The following is a 17,784-nucleotide window of genomic DNA, read 5'->3' as shown; positions in this document are numbered from 1 at the left end:
GGTACCATCTATAAAAAACAACTCAAAATATGCATTGTTAACAAGGGCTTTCAGTAACTTTTTAAAACTTAAATTTTCTTGTTGCATCAATCCTAGACAATCAGGCTGATATTCTATTTCAAAAAGATCAGAATCTTGTTGCAAAAACTTTAAAAATGGCTGATTTGCAATACCTAGATCACCTATGCCTTCTCCTCCCCCCCCCCCCCTTTGAACCAGGGTACTCAATTGTAAGAAGAGTAGCCGGGTTGAAAGTAGTAGAACATTGTAAAAAGATTTGATGGATGCAGATAAGGCCTGTAAGATGTTAGCACCAATAACAGAGACATGAGTTACATCAGGGCAGAATAATCTACAAACACCTATTAATATTGGAAATGTGAGATCCTTTAAGCAAATTCATTATTAATCTGTTCCTGTCTGCAATGTCTTATCAAATTTGAGAGAGGGGAAAAAAAAAAAAAAAAAACTTTTTCTAGCTGCTCAAGATCCTCACCCCCTCCCTTGTAGACAAGAGGGATGACCCACATTACGTACTTTTACATCATATAGCTCCACCCCTTCGATACTGGTCGCTTGCGTCTTTTTTCACAACTTCATTTACGCTCCACAGTCTAAGCATCCACATCACAACCAAGTAAAGTCTTATGCATGGGGGGGACTTTTATCCCCAGTCAATATCTGCATCACACATTTTACATTCACCACAGCCTGAACACGGGTCACTAACTCTCATCCATCCATGTGCTCAAGCCTGCCCCGTCACCCCCCATTGAAGGTGTACCAGTACATACAGATGCACAGACAAAAAGTGTGACAAACATACATACATCAGTTGAAAAACATTGAGGTGAGTGCTATAATGTTATAAAGTACATGATTCTATTGAGATGAGATTGTGAATGAGCCCTATTTTTGACAAATTATGTGAAAAAGTTTGAGTGACTGAGACATTCTATATTTCTTATTTACTGAAGCAATTATATGCTATATTAAATGCTGAAGTATTTTAGAATCTGTGACCCTGAGCTTTAGAATGAAGTCTGAAAGCCCCCACCTTTGCAAAATAACTGTTATCTCTCTATGAATATGCAAAACCAACTGAACAGAGTTGTTTTAGTTTAACTATTCCCTACATTTGAACTCATAAATAACACATATGCTGGGACCTTCTGACAGCTTACACCTGTATGAAAGAGACCAAGACATCTCCATTTGTGACCTCAGAACCCAGTAAGAATATACCTTAGAAATTGCTATATTTTCTGCCTACTAAGACAGTATAATTAATTAAATTCATTTCAATTCATTTTAAGCAAGCAAAGATATCTTCCAGGGTTAGTATTGCATTGTCTCTCGCTTGGTTATCTCTTGACCTTGAAAACCTAGACACAAGCTGCAGATTCAAGTAAACAATCCTTCTCCTCTAAAAGCAAGCTCAGTTAACCATTTGCACACGTATACATATATACACATACATCTATATCTATTATCTATCTAGTATTATACACCTTTTCCTCTCTCTTCGCCAACAAATCACATGCTTTGTAACTTTCCTCTCGACTTTGCTTGTTTCCCATATTTCTCTCCCTACCTAACTGCCAATGTAACCTTCAATAGACACTCTCCCGACACCCTCTTGATCACTTACTGTACTTTCCAACATTTCACTTACGGATACTTTCTTAAACAAATAATGTGTACATATTTAACTTTCTCTGACTGTCTCTCTGCTTCTCACTTCAGCACTTTCTAGCAACCCTTGGTCTTTCAAGGGGCCCTTCTTGGTCCTGAAGACCTCCTCCCAGTCACCATACTGTAATCTACCGTGCAGGTCCTTGTTACACATTTTCATAAGTTTTCTTACATTTTACACATTGGAACTCTTGTCTCTCCTCCACCAATTGATCCGCACGGCGGCATCCCTTGAGGGGCTCTGTCTTCTTTAATAAGGTCTTACGCATATTAGAACAACAACAACAACAACAATAATAATAATAACACGCTCCATGGAGTGCATCCTTCTGACCCGAATTGTTAGCCCCTTATATATGGCAAAACAACCGAAGGCATCTTCTTCTATGGAACCAGTCCCATAGAGTGCATCCCTCTCCTCAGCTAAACCATCAACAACTAACTAAACTAAAACCGAGGGTCTCTTCTTCCGTGGGACCTATCTCACAGAGTGTTTCCCTCTCTGCTAAACCATCAACAACTAACTAAACTAAAACGGAGGGTTCCTTCGTCTATGGGACCTGTCTCACAGAGTGCATCCCTCTCAGCTAAACCATCAACAACTAACTAAACCAAAACGGAGGGTTCCTTCGTCTGTAAGTCCAAATGAAAAGAAAAAGAGAAAAAAAATTCTGCAGATACAACAAACAATCTCCACTATCGTTAAAAACACTATGGACTTCAGCAACAAATAGACTAGACTAGTTCCTGGGTGAGCGATTGGTGCGCTTATCACGGTCAGTGGTCCGTGACGGCAAACCCGAAGCCCACGAGTTACCGTGTAGAACTCTTAACCCAACCCGTCCGGTCACAAAACACAGATAGTCCCTCCCGCTGCAAGACTCTCAGCGTAAAACACAACATAAATATATGCCGGGCTTACCTGGAGTTCTGTGAGTTGATCAGGCTCGGTTTGCAGCAGGATGGCTTCCCCGTGGCGTGGATCTGGGTGGACTGCGCTGTACGGCTCCGGTTTTACCGCCCCACTTTCGGGCGCCATTGTCAGGGTAATTTCTGCGTACAGCACCTATCAGGCCCACCCCAATGCCCCGCTGCCGGCTGTAAAGAAGAGACACCACACACGGAGGTCTGGTATAGTTCCTCACACGGGGACATGACTGCGCACTTTATTACAGATTACATGGGATCTATACCCTTTGGTCTCATCACTAGGAATGGGTGATGGGCTCATTGGCTCAAATTCACCGCATAACCATATATGTAAAGTCCGGATTTCCGGCCTGAGACAGTGAAAGTTATATATGTAGTTGAACAGTCGTTATCTTGATATGGCGCTTCTGGGAAAACAGCCAAGCACGCGGCCTTCGTGTCTGGTTCTGTATCATCTCTGAATTTCTGGAAACATCTCTCTCAGCCTTGCAAACTTTTGGAATATCTGATGTAAGGCGACATATAAGTTTTTCTCATTTTAACTATGAATAGAACTTGCATACAGGTATAAAAGCATAAAAAACATATGGCAATATATACATATACCCTCCCAACGTGATCTCGCTAGAGCTCAGTCTGTCAGGTTATTTAATTTGAGTGCTCCTCTCTTATCAATGATTCACTTGCTGGCAGGAACTGATTACCAGTGTGATGCTTCACTATATCTCTTGAGCTTTTCCTCCAAGTCTTTGGCACTATCTCATGCTGCCGTCTCTTTGGCCAACGCCTTGAGGACATTCTTAAGTCTCTTAGTGAGGGAAAATGTATCCCTTTTCTTCAAGCTAAAACGTCTTCATTTTGTCCCTATTATAACAAGTTGAGATCTCCAAGATTAGAGGACAATTCAATAACAGGAGGCCATATAGACCTCGGGCGCACAACAATTAAAGAGAAATCTGGCTGCTCCAACAACCTCAGAATTATGCTGCAAATTTACCAAACTCCCCTGGCTGCAGGAAAATTGTAAAAATTCTCACATATGTGGTCCTCCTCCCTTCATTATTAAGTTATTAGGAGGTTATTCCATGGACTTGGTTTCCTTTTCACCGGATCGGTTTGTGATATTCAGGAATCAGGAGTGTACTCAGACCTTTTCAGTCCACAAGCCGTGGAGCAGGGATAGCATCTGATCATTGATTTCACTTATTTGAACAATTTCTACTGAAAAAGAAAGTCAAGACAAAGTCCATTTGGTATTATTGTATCTCGATGCCAGCGGAAGCTAGGGGTGTGACAGGGGTGTTCCTGTGAATGTCCCTGTCTCATCCCTAGCTCTTAATTAGGTCAATATTAGAAGTTCCTATCATCGTCTGGATAGATTGTTGCCTGGCCTGCAGCCTTGGGATGAGCGTTACTTTTGCTGTTAGCCTTGGAATCTTTGCTGTAAATGCTGGCATGTTACAGCTCTAAAATGCCAGCATTAACAGCTAATTATCTAAGCCTATGAAGAAAACCTATCCCCACCCTAAGTCTGCAGGGCAGCCAAAAAACAGTCCACATGCTGTACCTAGCCCTCTCACCAGAGCAGAAGTCCCCGCTTCCATCAGCCGCCGGCTAGTGTTTTGGGTGATGCCTACCGGTTGTCCGCCGGTGCACGCGTCCGTCCCGGCCGCCAGCTGTCTTCTCCGTCCCCGCAGCCGGCTGCATTCTCTATCACTGCAGCCGGCTATGTCCTCCATGACGGCCGTGCCCCTGCTCTTTTACTTCTGAGGTACTATCGCCGCTGATGCTCGCATTGCTGCAGCAGTCGTCAGGACGGCCCTTCGGGCATGATACGCCCTCCAGCTAATCACAAGCTGGGGGCATGACAATTTTTTTTGACAGCTGTATTATGTTGCAGTGGCAACATAATGCAATAATACCAGTCTATTCTATGAGTTTTTACTATTCTGCAACTAGGGGATTTTATTGTAATCGTAAACTCAACGAATGCCTATCTGCACATTTCCATTTTTCCATCTCACAGAAGGGTTCACAGAATATTACGATAAACAGAGTTCTAGATTTGTCATCTACAATTCACCTGTCTTCGATTTGGCATTCATCTTTTTCTATTAGGTTAGTTTCTTTCAGCACCATATTGCTCTGCATCAGACTTAAGGACAGTTTAAAAGCGAGGTGATCGCCAAGGATATCCCACGATCTTTCTGCATTCTGGGAAGTAGTAGATTTAGGACAAAGGTTTTGCTGATACCCCCAGGAGCAACCAAGAAAAATATTTGGCCAGTGCCTTCTCAACATTTTCTAAAATTTTATATGTAAACTTGAAACTGTTCTTCAGTTAATGGACTTTTGTTATTAGACACTACTTGTGCAAAGAAAATTGTGTCTTAACTGATCTCCTTAAGGCCTCCTGTCCAAGTGTGATTTTTCATTGCGTTATCCGCGGTGATAATCTGCACATGGGTAACGCATGAAACACTTTTCATAGGATAACCATGGAAAGTGCAGCCCGATGTACACAAGCAAAAATCCACAGCGATCTTCTGTTCATGTATAAAAATCGCGGCATGCCACGATTTTCTGCGATAAACCTTTCACAATGATAGTTTCCTTGTAGAAAATCACGTCGGAAAATCGTGGTGATTTTAGTGTCTCCCGTGCTGGAAATCCCCGAGGGTTAAAACACAACGCTGATGGCCTGCCAGCCAGCCTAAGGTAATCTCTATTTTAGAGGACTGTATCACATCTTGTAGGTTGAGGGAAGCCTTAATGTTCTAAACCTTCTCCTCCCAAAGACAACACTGCATCTTCAATAAAAATCAGGCATCTATTAAAAATTTCCTCCATAACGCGGTGAACTTTTTTTTCCCATCCGCTTCAAGCGTGTAATAACTGCAAACCAAAATAAAGTGAACTGCAAATGGGATTTGCAAGCAGACATCCAACAACGACTGACAAACACCAAAACACTTACGTAAAATACCAACATGAATAAGCAGATGGAATAGCTAAAGTACGTACCAGGTATTGGATCATATTTTGGCCAAGATACTTAAGGGCACTAACCCACGACAAGGGTCATTAGTGCCTCGGGAGTACCTAGACCTACAAGACAACTCAAACCCCAGGGAGTCTTGGTTGCAAGCGGGGTGATCGTCCCAATGGGGACTAACCCACACTGGAACCTAGGGGCCTGGCTTGCTATAGATAGCAAACTGCATACAAACAGAACAGGACACTATTCACATAAACAGACAAGGAAATCCTACCCAGAATCTCATGCATTCAGCAATACCAAGCAGAACATGCATGAGTCCATACACCAGAGTTCTGGGAGGGAAAGAGGAGAAAGATAAATGACCAGCTACTCTAGCAAGAGGGGCCGGCATATACTGTATGTGCAGCAGACCGGTGGTGATTGTCTTCCTCTAGCAAGCCTAGAGCATCACTGACTGATATGTCGGGTGAATAATACCGTTAACAGTCTACAAATCCAAGTAGCAAACGAAGATAATAGCACTCAGCATTATTACAGTGGACGGTATACACTCTACTCAAAGTTTGATCTCTTTTTACTTCTGGCCAGCCATAAACATTATTTCCAAGTTTTCTCCTTTCAAATCTATTACTTTTCTATATATTGTAGGAAGGAACTTCCAGATAAAGAAGAGTTTTTGCAAAATCATCGGTTTTACATAGGTCAAAAAATGCTAAAATGTGGTTTTCTGGGGGCTGATAACCTTCTTTAGCAACGTATTGTTGTCATTGGACAAGCAGAAGTAATCCAAGAATGAAAGAAGCTGATTGTATGGAAAGTTCTTTATTCAATTCATGCCATATATCAGTACAAGCTCAGGACGCGTTTCGGTCCGATTACTTCTGTTTGCCAATTGCCGATGAGGACTGGGCGGTGGAGCTGTATATGTGAAGGAATCTTGCCGCCTCTGGATCCGATTACTATGGTGAGCGGGGTGAGGAGCAATGCTTTTTCTTTTTTCATAACGTCATTTGGATTAAAATAAAGATGCTGGACATTTTCCAAATGCAGAGCGAGATGAACGACGGACGGCCTCAGAACTGCTAATGTATCGACCACGGTCAGATAATTTGATCTCATCACTATCCTTTACAAGCCCAAATGAAGCCTGGCCGCTGCTTTATTAACATATTTATATATGTAATTAATAGATTTTACAGAACTGCAATACTCTGTTAATATGGACAACAAATGTGCATGGAAGCACAGGATTATAAGCCCCCACCCCGCGGAGATCCAGGTTACATCACTGATTTCAACGCTGATACCACCATCCTTCAGAGCTCTTCCCCGGTCCTGGGGGGGTATCTGTCATCTTCTGTTTGAGTTTCTTTCATGATGGGTTGAGGATATTTTTTGCTGCAGTGACCTTCACTCACACAGGGTGCATTGGTGTATACATTACCACAAGGCCCATGGATCATACCGGCCTTCATAATTTCATGAAGGAGAGGATCTTTTTCAGGTTTATAGATCGGTCTCTGTGGGCAAAGTCATCTTTTGATGTACCTCTTCCCATATATGCATGGCTCCGCTCCTCCGTCTCCAACACGCTCGGCTCCACTCCTCCGTCTCCAACACGCTCGGCTCCGCTCCTCCATCTCACACACACTCGGCTCCGCTGCTCCATCTCGCACACGCTCGGCTCCACTACTCCGTCTCACAAACGCTGAGCTCCACTCCTCCGTCTTTCACACGCTTGGCTCCGCTCCTCTTGCTCACAAACGCTCGGCTCCTCTTGCTCACAAACGCTCGGCTCCGCTCCTCCGTCTCACACACGCTCGGCTCCGCTCCTCCGTCTCACACACGCTCGACTCCGCTCCTCCGTCTCACACACACTCGGCTCCGCTCCTCCGTCTCACACACGCTCGGCTCCGCTCCTCCGTCTCACACACACTCGGCTCGGCTCTGCTCCTCCATCTCGTACACACTCTGCTCCGCTCTTCGGTCTCACACTCACGCTCGGCTCCGCTCCTCCATCTCACACACGCTCGGCTCCGCTCCTTCATCTCACACATGCTCGTCTCTGCTCTTCGGTCTCACACACACACTCAGCTCTGCTCCTCCGCCTCACACACACGCTCGACTCCGCTCCTCCGTCTCACACACGCTCGGCTCCGCTCCTCCATCTCGCACACACTTGGCTCGGCTCTGCTCCTCCATCTCGCACACACTCGGCTCCGCTCTTCGGTCTCACACTCACGCTCGGCTCCGCTCCTCCATCTCACACACACTTGGCTCCACTTCTCCGTCTCACACATGCTCGGCTCAGCTCTGCTCCTCCATCTCGCACACGCTCAGCTCTGCTCCTCCATCTCGCACACACTCGGCTCCGCTCTTTGGTCTTACACTCACGCTCGGCTATGCTTCTCCATCTCGCACACACTCGGCTCCGCTCTTCGCTCTCACACTCACGCTCGGCTCCGCTCCTCCATCTCACACACGCTCAGCTCAGCTCCTTCATCTCACACATGCTCGTCTCTGCTCTTCAGTCTCACACACACACTCGGCTCTGCTCCTCCGCCTCACACACACGCTCGACTCCGCTCCTCCGTCTCGCGCGCGCTCGGCTCCGCTCCTCCATCTCGCGCGCGCTCGTCTCTGCTCTTCGGTCTCACGCGCGCTCGGCTCCGCTCCTCCGTCTCGCGCACGCTTGGCTCTGCTCCTCCGTCTCGCGCACGCTCGGTTCCGCTCCTCCGTCTCGCGCACGCTCGGCTCCGCTCTTCGGTCTCGCGCACGCTCGGCTCCGCTCCTCTGTCTCGCGCGCGATCGGCTCCGCTCCTCTGTCTCGCGCGCGATCGGCTCCGCTCCTCCGTCTCGCGCGCGATCGGCTTTGCTCCTTCATCTCCGCACGCTCGTCTCTGCTCTTCGGTCTCACGCACGCTTGGCTCCGCTCCTCCGTCTCGCGCTCGCTCGGCTCCGCCCCTCCGACTCGCGCACGATGGGCTTTGCTCCTCCGTCTCGCGCACGATCGGCTTTGCTCCTTCATCTCGCGCACGCTCGTCTCTGCTCTTCGGTCTCACGCACGATCGACTCCGCCCCTCCGTCTCGCGCATGCTCAGCTCCGCTCCTCCGTCTTTCACACGCTTGGCTCCGCTCCTCTTGCTCACAAACGCTCGGCTCCTCTTGCTCACAAACGCTCGGCTCCGCTCCTCCGTCTCACACACGCTCGGCTACGCTCCTCCGTCTCACACACGCTCGACTCCGCTCCTCCATCTCACACACACTCGGCTCCGCTCCTCCATCTCGCACACACTCGGCTCCACTACTCCGTCTCACAAACGCTGAGCTCCACTCCTCCGTCTTTCACACGCTTGGCTCCGCTCCTCTTGCTCACAAACGCTCGGCTCCTCTTGCTCACAAACGCTCGGCTCCGCTCCTCCGTCTCACACACGCTCGGCTCCGCTCCTCCGTCTCACACACGCTCGACTCCGCTCCTCCGTCTCACACACACTCGGCTCCGCTCCTCCGTCTCACACACGCTCGGCTCCGCTCCTCCGTCTCACACACACTCGGCTCGGCTCTGCTCCTCCATCTCGTACACACCCTGCTCCGCTCTTCGGTCTCACACTCACGCTCGGCTCCGCTCCTCCATCTCACACACGCTCGGCTCCGCTCCTTCATCTCACACATGCTCGTCTCTGCTCTTCGGTCTCACACACACACTCAGCTCTGCTCCTCCGCCTCACACACACGCTCGACTCCGCTCCTCCGTCTCACACACGCTCGGCTCCGCTCCTCCATCTCGCACACACTTGGCTCGGCTCTGCTCCTCCATCTCGCACACACTCGGCTCCGCTCTTCGGTCTCACACTCACGCTCGGCTCCGCTCCTCCATCTCACACACACTCGGCTCCACTTCTCCGTCTCACACATGCTCGGCTCAGCTCTGCTCCTCCATCTCGCACACGCTCAGCTCTGCTCCTCCATCTCGCACACACTCGGCTCCGCTCTTTGGTCTTACACTCACGCTCGGCTATGCTTCTCCATCTCGCACACACTCGGCTCCGCTCTTCGCTCTCACACTCACGCTCGGCTCCGCTCCTCCATCTCACACACGCTCAGCTCAGCTCCTTCATCTCGCACATGCTCGTCTCTGCTCTTCAGTCTCACACACACACTCGGCTCTGCTCCTCCGCCTCACACACACGCTCGACTCCGCTCCTCCGTCTCGCGCGCGCTCGGCTCCGCTCCTCCATCTCGCGCGCGCTCGTCTCTGCTCTTCGGTCTCACGCGCGCTCGGCTCCGCTCCTCCGTCTCGCGCACGCTTGGCTCTGCTCCTCCGTCTCGCGCACGCTCGGTTCCGCTCCTCCGTCTCGCGCACGCTCGGCTCCGCTCTTCGGTCTCGCGCACGCTCGGCTCCGCTCCTCTGTCTCGCGCGCGATCGGCTCCGCTCCTCCGTCTCGCGCGCGATCGGCTCCGCTCCTTCATCTCCGCACGCTCGTCTCTGCTCTTCGGTCTCACGCACGCTCGGCTCCTCCGTCTCGCGCTCGCTCGGCTCCGCCCCTCCGACTCGCGCACGATGGGCTTTGCTCCTCCGTCTCGCGCACGATCGGCTTTGCTCCTTCATCTCGCGCACGCTCGTCTCTGCTCTTCGGTCTCACGCACGATCGACTCCGCCCCTCCGTCTCGCGCACGCTCAGCTCCGCTCCTCCGTCTCGCGCTCGCTCGGCTCCGCTCCTTCGTCTCGCGCTCGCTCGGCTCCGCTCCTCCGTCTCTTGCGTGCTCGGCTTTGCTCCTTCATCTCGCGCACGCTCGTCTCTGCTCTTCGGTCTCACGCACGCTCGGCTCCGCCCCTCCGACTCGCGCACGATCGGCTTTGCTCCTCCGTCTCGCGCACGATCGGCTTTGCTCCTTCATCTCGCGCACGCTCGTCTCTGCTCTTCGGTCTCACGCACGCTCGGCTCCGCCCCTCCGTCTCGCGCACGATCGGCTCCGCTCCTCCGTCTCGCGCTCGCTCGGCTCCGCTCCTCCGGCTCTTGTGTGCTCGGCTTTGCTCCATCTCGCGCATGCTCGTCTCTGCTCTTCGGTCTCACGCACGCTCGGCTCCGCCCCTCCGTCTCGCGCATGATCGGCTTTGCTCCTCCGTCTCGCGCACGATCGGCTTTCCTCCTTCCTCTCGCGCACGCTCGTCTCTGCTCTTCGGTTTCACGCACGCTCGGCTCCGCTCCTCCGTCTCGCGCTCGCTCGGCTACGCTCCTCCTTCTCTTGCGTGCTCGGCTTTGCTCCTTCATCTCGCGCACGCTCGTCTCTGCTCTTCGGTCTCACGCACGCTCGGCTCCGCCCCTCCGTCTCGCGCGCGCTCGGCTCCGCTCCTCCGTCTCACACACGCTCGGCTCCGCTCCTCCGTCTCGCACACACTTGGCTCGGCTCTGCGCCTCCATCTCGCACACACTCGGCTCCGCTCTTCGGTCTCACACTCACGCTCGGCTCCGCTCCTCCATCTCACACACACTCGGCTCCACTTCTCCGTCTCACACATGCTCGGCTCAGCTCTGCTCCTCCATCTCGCACACGCTCAGCTCTGCTCCTCCATCTCGCACACACTCGGCTCCGCTCTTTGGTCTTACACTCACGCTCGGCTCCGCTCCTCCATCTCACACACGCTCGGCTCAGCTCCTTCATCTCGCACATGCTCGTCTCTGCTCTTCGGTCTCACACACACACTCGGCTCTGCTCCTCCGTCTCACACACACGCTCGACTCCGCTCCTCCGTCTCACGCACGCTCGGCTCCGCTTCTCCGTCTCGCGCACGCTCGGCTCCTCCGTCTCGCGCACGCTCGTCTCCGCTCTTTGGTCTCACGCACGCTCGGCTCCGCTCCTCCGTCTCGCGCGCGATCGGCTCTGCTTCTCCGTCTCGCTCGCGATCGGCTTTGCTCCTTCTTCTCCGCACGCTCGTCTCTACTCTTCGGTCTCACGCACGCTCGGTTCCGCTCCTCCGTCTCGCGCTCGCTCGGCTCCGCTCCTCCGTCTCGCGCTCGCTCGGCTCCGCTCCTCCGTCTCTTGTGTGCTCGACTTTGCTCCTTCATCTCGCGCACGCTCGTCTCTGCTATTCGGTCTCATGCACGCTCGGCTCCGCCCCTCCGACTCGCGCACGATCGGCTTTGCTCCTCCGTCTCGCGCACGATCGGCTTTGCTCCTTCGTCTCGCGCACGCTCGTCTCTGCTCTTCGGTCTCACGCACGCTCGGCTCCGCCCCTCCGTCTCGCGCACGATCGGCTCCGCCCCTCCGTCTCGCGCGCGATCGGCTTTGCTCCTTCATCTCCGCACGCTCGTCTCTGCTCTTCGGTCTCACGCACGCTCGGCTCCGCTCCTCCGTCTCGCGCTCGCTCGGCTCTGCTCCTCCGTCTCGCGCTCGCTCGGCTCCGGTCCTCCATCTCTTGCGTGCTCGGCTTTGCTCCTTCATCTCGCACACGCTCGTCTCTGCTCTTGGGTCTCACGCACGCTCGGCTCCGCCCCTCCGACTCGCGCACGATCGGCTTTGCTCCTCCGTCTCGCGCACGATCGGCTTTGCTCCTTCATCTCGCGCACGCTCGGCTCCGCTCCTCCGTCTCGCGCTCGCTCGGCTCCGCTCCTCCGTCTCTTGCGTGCTCGGCTCCGCTCCTCCGTCTCTTGCGTGCTCGGCTCCCCTCCTCCGTCTCTTGCGTGCTCGGCTTTGCTCCTTCATCTCGCGCACGCTCGTCTCTGCTCTTCGGTCTCACGCACGCTCGGCTCCGCTCCTCCGTCTCGCGCACGCTCGGCTCCGCCCCTCCGTCTCGCTCACGCTCGGCTCCGCTCCTCCGTCTCGCACGCGATCGGCTTTGCTCCTTCATCTCCGCACGCTCGGCTCCGCTCCTCTGTCTCGCGTACGCTCGGCTCCGCTCCTCCGTCTCTTGCGTGCTCGGCTCCGCTCCTCCGTCTCTTGCGTGCTCGGCTCCGCTCCTCCGTCTCTTGCGTGCTCGGCTCCCCTCCTCCGTCTCTTGCGTGCTCGGCTTTGCTCCTTCATCTCGCGCACGCTCGTCTCTGCTCTTCGGTCTCACGCACGCTCGGCTCCGCTCCTCCGTCTCGCGCACGCTCGGCTCCGCCCCTCCGTCTCGCTCACGCTCGGCTCCGCTCCTCCGTCTCGCACGCGATCGGCTTTGCTCCTTCATCTCCGCACGCTCGGCTCCGCTCCTCTGTCTCGCGTACGCTCGGCTCCGCTCCTCCGTCTCTTGCGTGCTCGGCTCCGCTCCTCCGTCTCTTGCGTGCTCGGCTTTGCTCCTTCATCTCGCGCGCGCTCGTCTCTGCTCTTCGGTCTCACGCACGCTCGGCTCCGCTCCTCCGTCTCGCGCACGCTCGGCTCCGCCCCTCCGTCTCGCTCACGCTCGGCTCCGCTCCTCCGTCTAGCACGCGATCGGCTTTGCTCCTTCATCTCCGCACGCTCGGCTCCGCTCCTCCGTCTAGCATGCGATCGGCTTTGCTCCTTCATCTCCGCACGCTCGTCTCTGCTCTTCGGTCTCACGCACGCTCGGCTCCGCTCCCCCGTCTCGCACTCGCTCGGCTTCGCTCCTCCGTCTCGCGCTCGCTCGGCTCCGCTCCTCCGGCTCTTGCGTGCTCGGCTTTGCTCCATCTCGCGCATGCTCATCTCTGCTCTTCGGTCTCACGCACGCTCGGCTCCGCCCCTCCGTCTCGCGCACGATCGGCTTTGCTCCTCCGTCTCGCGCACGATCGGCTTTGCTCCTTCGTCTCGCGCACGCTCGTCTCTGCTCTTCGGTCTCGCGCACGCTCGGCTCCGTTCCTCCGTCTCGCGCACGATCGGCTTTGCTCCTCCGTCTCGCGCACGATCGGCTTTGCTCCTTCATCTCGCGCATGCTAGTCTCTGCTCTTCGGTCTCACGCACGCTCGGCTCCGTCCTTCCGTCTCGCACACGCTCGGCTCCGCTCCTCCGTCTCGCGCGCGATTGGCTTTGTTCCTTCATCTCCGCACGCTCGTCTCTGCTCTTCGGTCTCACGCACGCTCAGCTCCGCTCCTCCGTCTCGCGCTCGCTCGGCTACGCTCCTTCATCTCGCGCACGCTCGTCTCTGCTCTTCGGTCTCACGCACGCTCGGCTCCGCTCCTCCATCTCACGCTCGCTCGGCTACGCTCCTCCGTCTCTTGCGTGCTCGGCTTTGCTCCTTCATCTCGCGCACCCTTGTCTCTGCTCTTCGGTCTCACGCACGCTCGGCTCCGCTCCTCCGTCTTGCGCGCGCTCGGCTCCGCTCCTCCGCCTCGCGCGCGCTCGGCTCCGCTCCTCCGTCTCGCGCGCGCTCGGCTCCGCCCCTCCGTCTCGCGCGCGCTCGGCTCCGCCCCTCCGTCTCGCGCACGCTCGTCTCTGCTCTTCGGTCTCACGCACGCTCGGCTCCGCCCCTCTGTCTCGCGCTCGCTCGACTCCGCTCCTCCGTCTCTTGCGTACTCGGCTTTGCTCCTTCATCCCGCGCATGCTCGTCTCTGCTCTTCGGTCTCACGCACGCTCGGCTCCGTCCTTCCGTCTCGCGCACGATCGGCTTTGCTCCTTCATCTCGCGCACGCTCGGCTCCGCTCCTCCGTCTCGCGCTCGCTCGGCTCCGCTCCTCCGTCTCTTGCGTGCTCGGCTCCGCTCCTCCGTCTCTTGCGTGCTCGGCTCCGCTCCTCCGTCTCTTGCGTGCTCGGCTTTGCTCCTTCATCTCGCGCACGCTCGTCTCTGCTCTTCGGTCTCACGCACGCTCGGCTCCGCTCCTCCGTCTCGCGCACGCTCGGCTCCGCCCCTCCGTCTCGCTCACGCTCGGCTCCGCTCCTCCGTCTCGCACGCGATCGGCTTTGCTCCTTCATCTCCGCACGCTCGGCTCCGCTCCTCTGTCTCGCGTACGCTCGGCTCCGCTCCTCCGTCTCTTGCGTGCTCGGCTCCGCTCCTCCGTCTCTTGCGTGCTCGGCTTTGCTCCTTCATCTCGCGCACGCTCGTCTCTGCTCTTCGGTCTCACGCACGCTCGGCTCCGCTCCTCCGTCTCGCGCACGCTCGGCTCCGCCCCTCCGTCTCGCTCACGCTCGGCTCCGCTCCTCCGTCTAGCACGCGATCGGCTTTGCTCCTTCATCTCCGCACGCTCGGCTCCGCTCCTCCGTCTAGCATGCGATCGGCTTTGCTCCTTCATCTCCGCACGCTCGTCTCTGCTCTTCGGTCTCACGCACGCTCGGCTCCGCTCCCCCGTCTCGCACTCGCTCGGCTTCGCTCCTCCGTCTCGCGCTCGCTCGGCTCCGCTCCTCCGGCTCTTGCGTGCTCGGCTTTGCTCCATCTCGCGCATGCTCATCTCGGCTCTTCGGTCTCACGCACGCTCGGCTCCGCCCCTCCGTCTCGCGCACGATCGGCTTTGCTCCTCCGTCTCGCGCACGATCGGCTTTGCTCCTTCGTCTCGCGCACGCTCGTCTCTGCTCTTCGGTCTCGCGCACGCTCGGCTCCGTTCCTCCGTCTCGCGCACGATCGGCTTTGCTCCTCCGTCTCGCGCACGATCGGCTTTGCTCCTTCATCTCGCGCATGCTAGTCTCTGCTCTTCGGTCTCACGCACGCTCGGCTCCGTCCTTCCGTCTCGCACACGCTCGGCTCCGCTCCTCCGTCTCGCGCGCGATTGGCTTTGTTCCTTCATCTCCGCACGCTCGTCTCTGCTCTTCGGTCTCACGCACGCTCAGCTCCGCTCCTCCGTCTCGCGCTCGCTCGGCTATGCTCCTTCATCTCGCGCACGCTCGTCTCTGCTCTTCGGTCTCACGCACGCTCGGCTCCGCTCCTCCATCTCACGCTCGCTCGGCTACGCTCCTCCGTATCTTGCGTGCTCGGCTTTGCTCCTTCATCTCGCGCACCCTTGTCTCTGCTCTTCGGTCTCACGCACGCTCGGCTCCGCTCCTCCGTCTTGCGCGCGCTCGGCTCCGCTCCTCCGCCTCGCGCGCGCTCGGCTCCGCTCCTCCGTCTCGCGCGTGCTCGGCTCCGCCCCTCCGTCTCGCGCGCGCTCGGCTCCGCTCCTCCGTCTCTTGCGTGCTCGGCTTTGCTCCTTCATCTCGCGCACGCTCGTCTCTGCTCTTCGGTCTCACGCACGCTCGGCTCCGCTCCTCCGTCTCGCGCACGCTCGGCTCCGCCCCTCCGTCTCGCTCACGCTCGGCTCCGCTCCTCCGTCTAGCACGCGATCGGCTTTGCTCCTTCATCTCCGCACGCTCGGCTCCGCTCCTCCGTCTAGCATGCGATCGGCTTTGCTCCTTCATCTCCGCACGCTCGTCTCTGCTCTTCGGTCTCACGCACGCTCGGCTCCGCTCCCCCGTCTCGCACTCGCTCGGCTTCGCTCCTCCGTCTCGCGCTCGCTCGGCTCCGCTCCTCCGGCTCTTGCGTGCTCGGCTTTGCTCCATCTCGCGCATGCTCATCTCGGCTCTTCGGTCTCACGCACGCTCGGCTCCGCCCCTCCGTCTCGCGCACGATCGGCTTTGCTCCTCCGTCTCGCGCACGATCGGCTTTGCTCCTTCGTCTCGCGCACGCTCGTCTCTGCTCTTCGGTCTCGCGCACGCTCGGCTCCGTTCCTCCGTCTCGCGCACGATCGGCTTTGCTCCTCCGTCTCGCGCACGATCGGCTTTGCTCCTTCATCTCGCGCATGCTAGTCTCTGCTCTTCGGTCTCACGCACGCTCGGCTCCGTCCTTCCGTCTCGCACACGCTCGGCTCCGCTCCTCCGTCTCGCGCGCGATTGGCTTTGTTCCTTCATCTCCGCACGCTCGTCTCTGCTCTTCGGTCTCACGCACGCTCAGCTCCGCTCCTCCGTCTCGCGCTCGCTCGGCTATGCTCCTTCATCTCGCGCACGCTCGTCTCTGCTCTTCGGTCTCACGCACGCTCGGCTCCGCTCCTCCATCTCACGCTCGCTCGGCTACGCTCCTCCGTATCTTGCGTGCTCGGCTTTGCTCCTTCATCTCGCGCACCCTTGTCTCTGCTCTTCGGTCTCACGCACGCTCGGCTCCGCTCCTCCGTCTTGCGCGCGCTCGGCTCCGCTCCTCCGCCTCGCGCGCGCTCGGCTCCGCTCCTCCGTCTCGCGCGTGCTCGGCTCCGCCCCTCCGTCTCGCGCGCGCTCGGCTCCGCCCCTCCGTCTCGCGCACGCTCGTCTCTGCTCTTCGGTCTCACGCACGCTCGGCTCCGCCCCTCTGTCTCGCGCTCGCTCGACTCCGCTCCTCCGTCTCTTGCGTGCTCGGCTTTGCTCCTTCATCTCGCGCACCCTTGTCTCTGCTCTTCGGTCTCACGCACGCTCGGCTCCGCTCCTCCGCCTCACGCGCGCTCGGCTCGGCTCCGCTCCTCCGTCTCGCGCGCGCTCGGCTCCGCTCCTCCGTCTCGCGCGCGCTCGGCTCCGCTCCTCCGTCTCGCGCGCGCTCGGCTCCGCTCCTCCGTCTCGCGCGCGATCGGCTTTGCTCCTCCGTCTCGCGCACGCTCGTCTCTGCTCTTCGGTCTCACGCACGCTCGGCTCCGCCCCTCTGTCTCGCACTCGCTCGACTCCGCTCCTCCGTCTCTTGCGTACTCGGCTTTGCTCCTTCATCTCGCGCATGCTCGTCTCCGCCCCTCCGTCTCGCGCGCGATCGTCTCCGCTCCTCCGTCTCGCGCGCGATCGGCTCCGCTCCTCCGTCTCGCGCGCGATCGGCTCCGCTCCTCCGTCTCTTGCGTGCTCGGCTTTGCTCCATCTCGCGCACGCTCGTCTCTGCTCTTCGGTCTCACGCACGCTCGGCTCCGCCCCTCCGTCTCGCGCACGATCGGCTTTGCTCCTCCGTCTAGCGCACGATCGGCTTTGCTCCTTCATCTCGTGCACGCTCGTCTCTGCTCTTCGGTCTCGCGCACGCTCGGCTCCGCTCCTCCGTCTCGCGCACGCTCGGCTCCGCTCCTCCGTCTCGCACGCGATCGGCTCCGCTCCTCCGTCTCGCACGCGATCGGCTCCGCTCCTCCGTCTCGCACGCGATCGGCTCCGCTCCTCCGTCTCTTGCGTACTCGGCTTTGCTCCTTCATCCCGCGCATGCTCGTCTCTGCTCTTCGGTCTCACGCACGCTCGACTCCGTCCTTCCGTCTCGCACACGCTCGGCTCCTCCGTCTCGCGCGCGATCGGCTTTGCTCCTTCATCTCCGCACGCTCGTCTCTGCTCTTC

General features: G+C 56.9%; 1 pseudogene; it reads left to right on the top strand.

Annotated features, from left to right (window-relative positions):
- LOC136626703 (zinc finger protein 729-like) overlaps window positions 1–17,784 on the top strand; it is a 122,470-nt pseudogene that overhangs the window by 21,093 nt on the left and 83,593 nt on the right.

This window comes from Eleutherodactylus coqui, chromosome 4 (assembly GCF_035609145.1).
Source record: "Eleutherodactylus coqui strain aEleCoq1 chromosome 4, aEleCoq1.hap1, whole genome shotgun sequence".
In the NCBI taxonomy this organism is placed as follows: domain Eukaryota; kingdom Metazoa; phylum Chordata; class Amphibia; order Anura; family Eleutherodactylidae; genus Eleutherodactylus; species Eleutherodactylus coqui.
The sequence above is the reverse complement of the archived record's forward strand: the minus strand, read 5'-3'. Positions and strand labels throughout refer to the sequence as shown.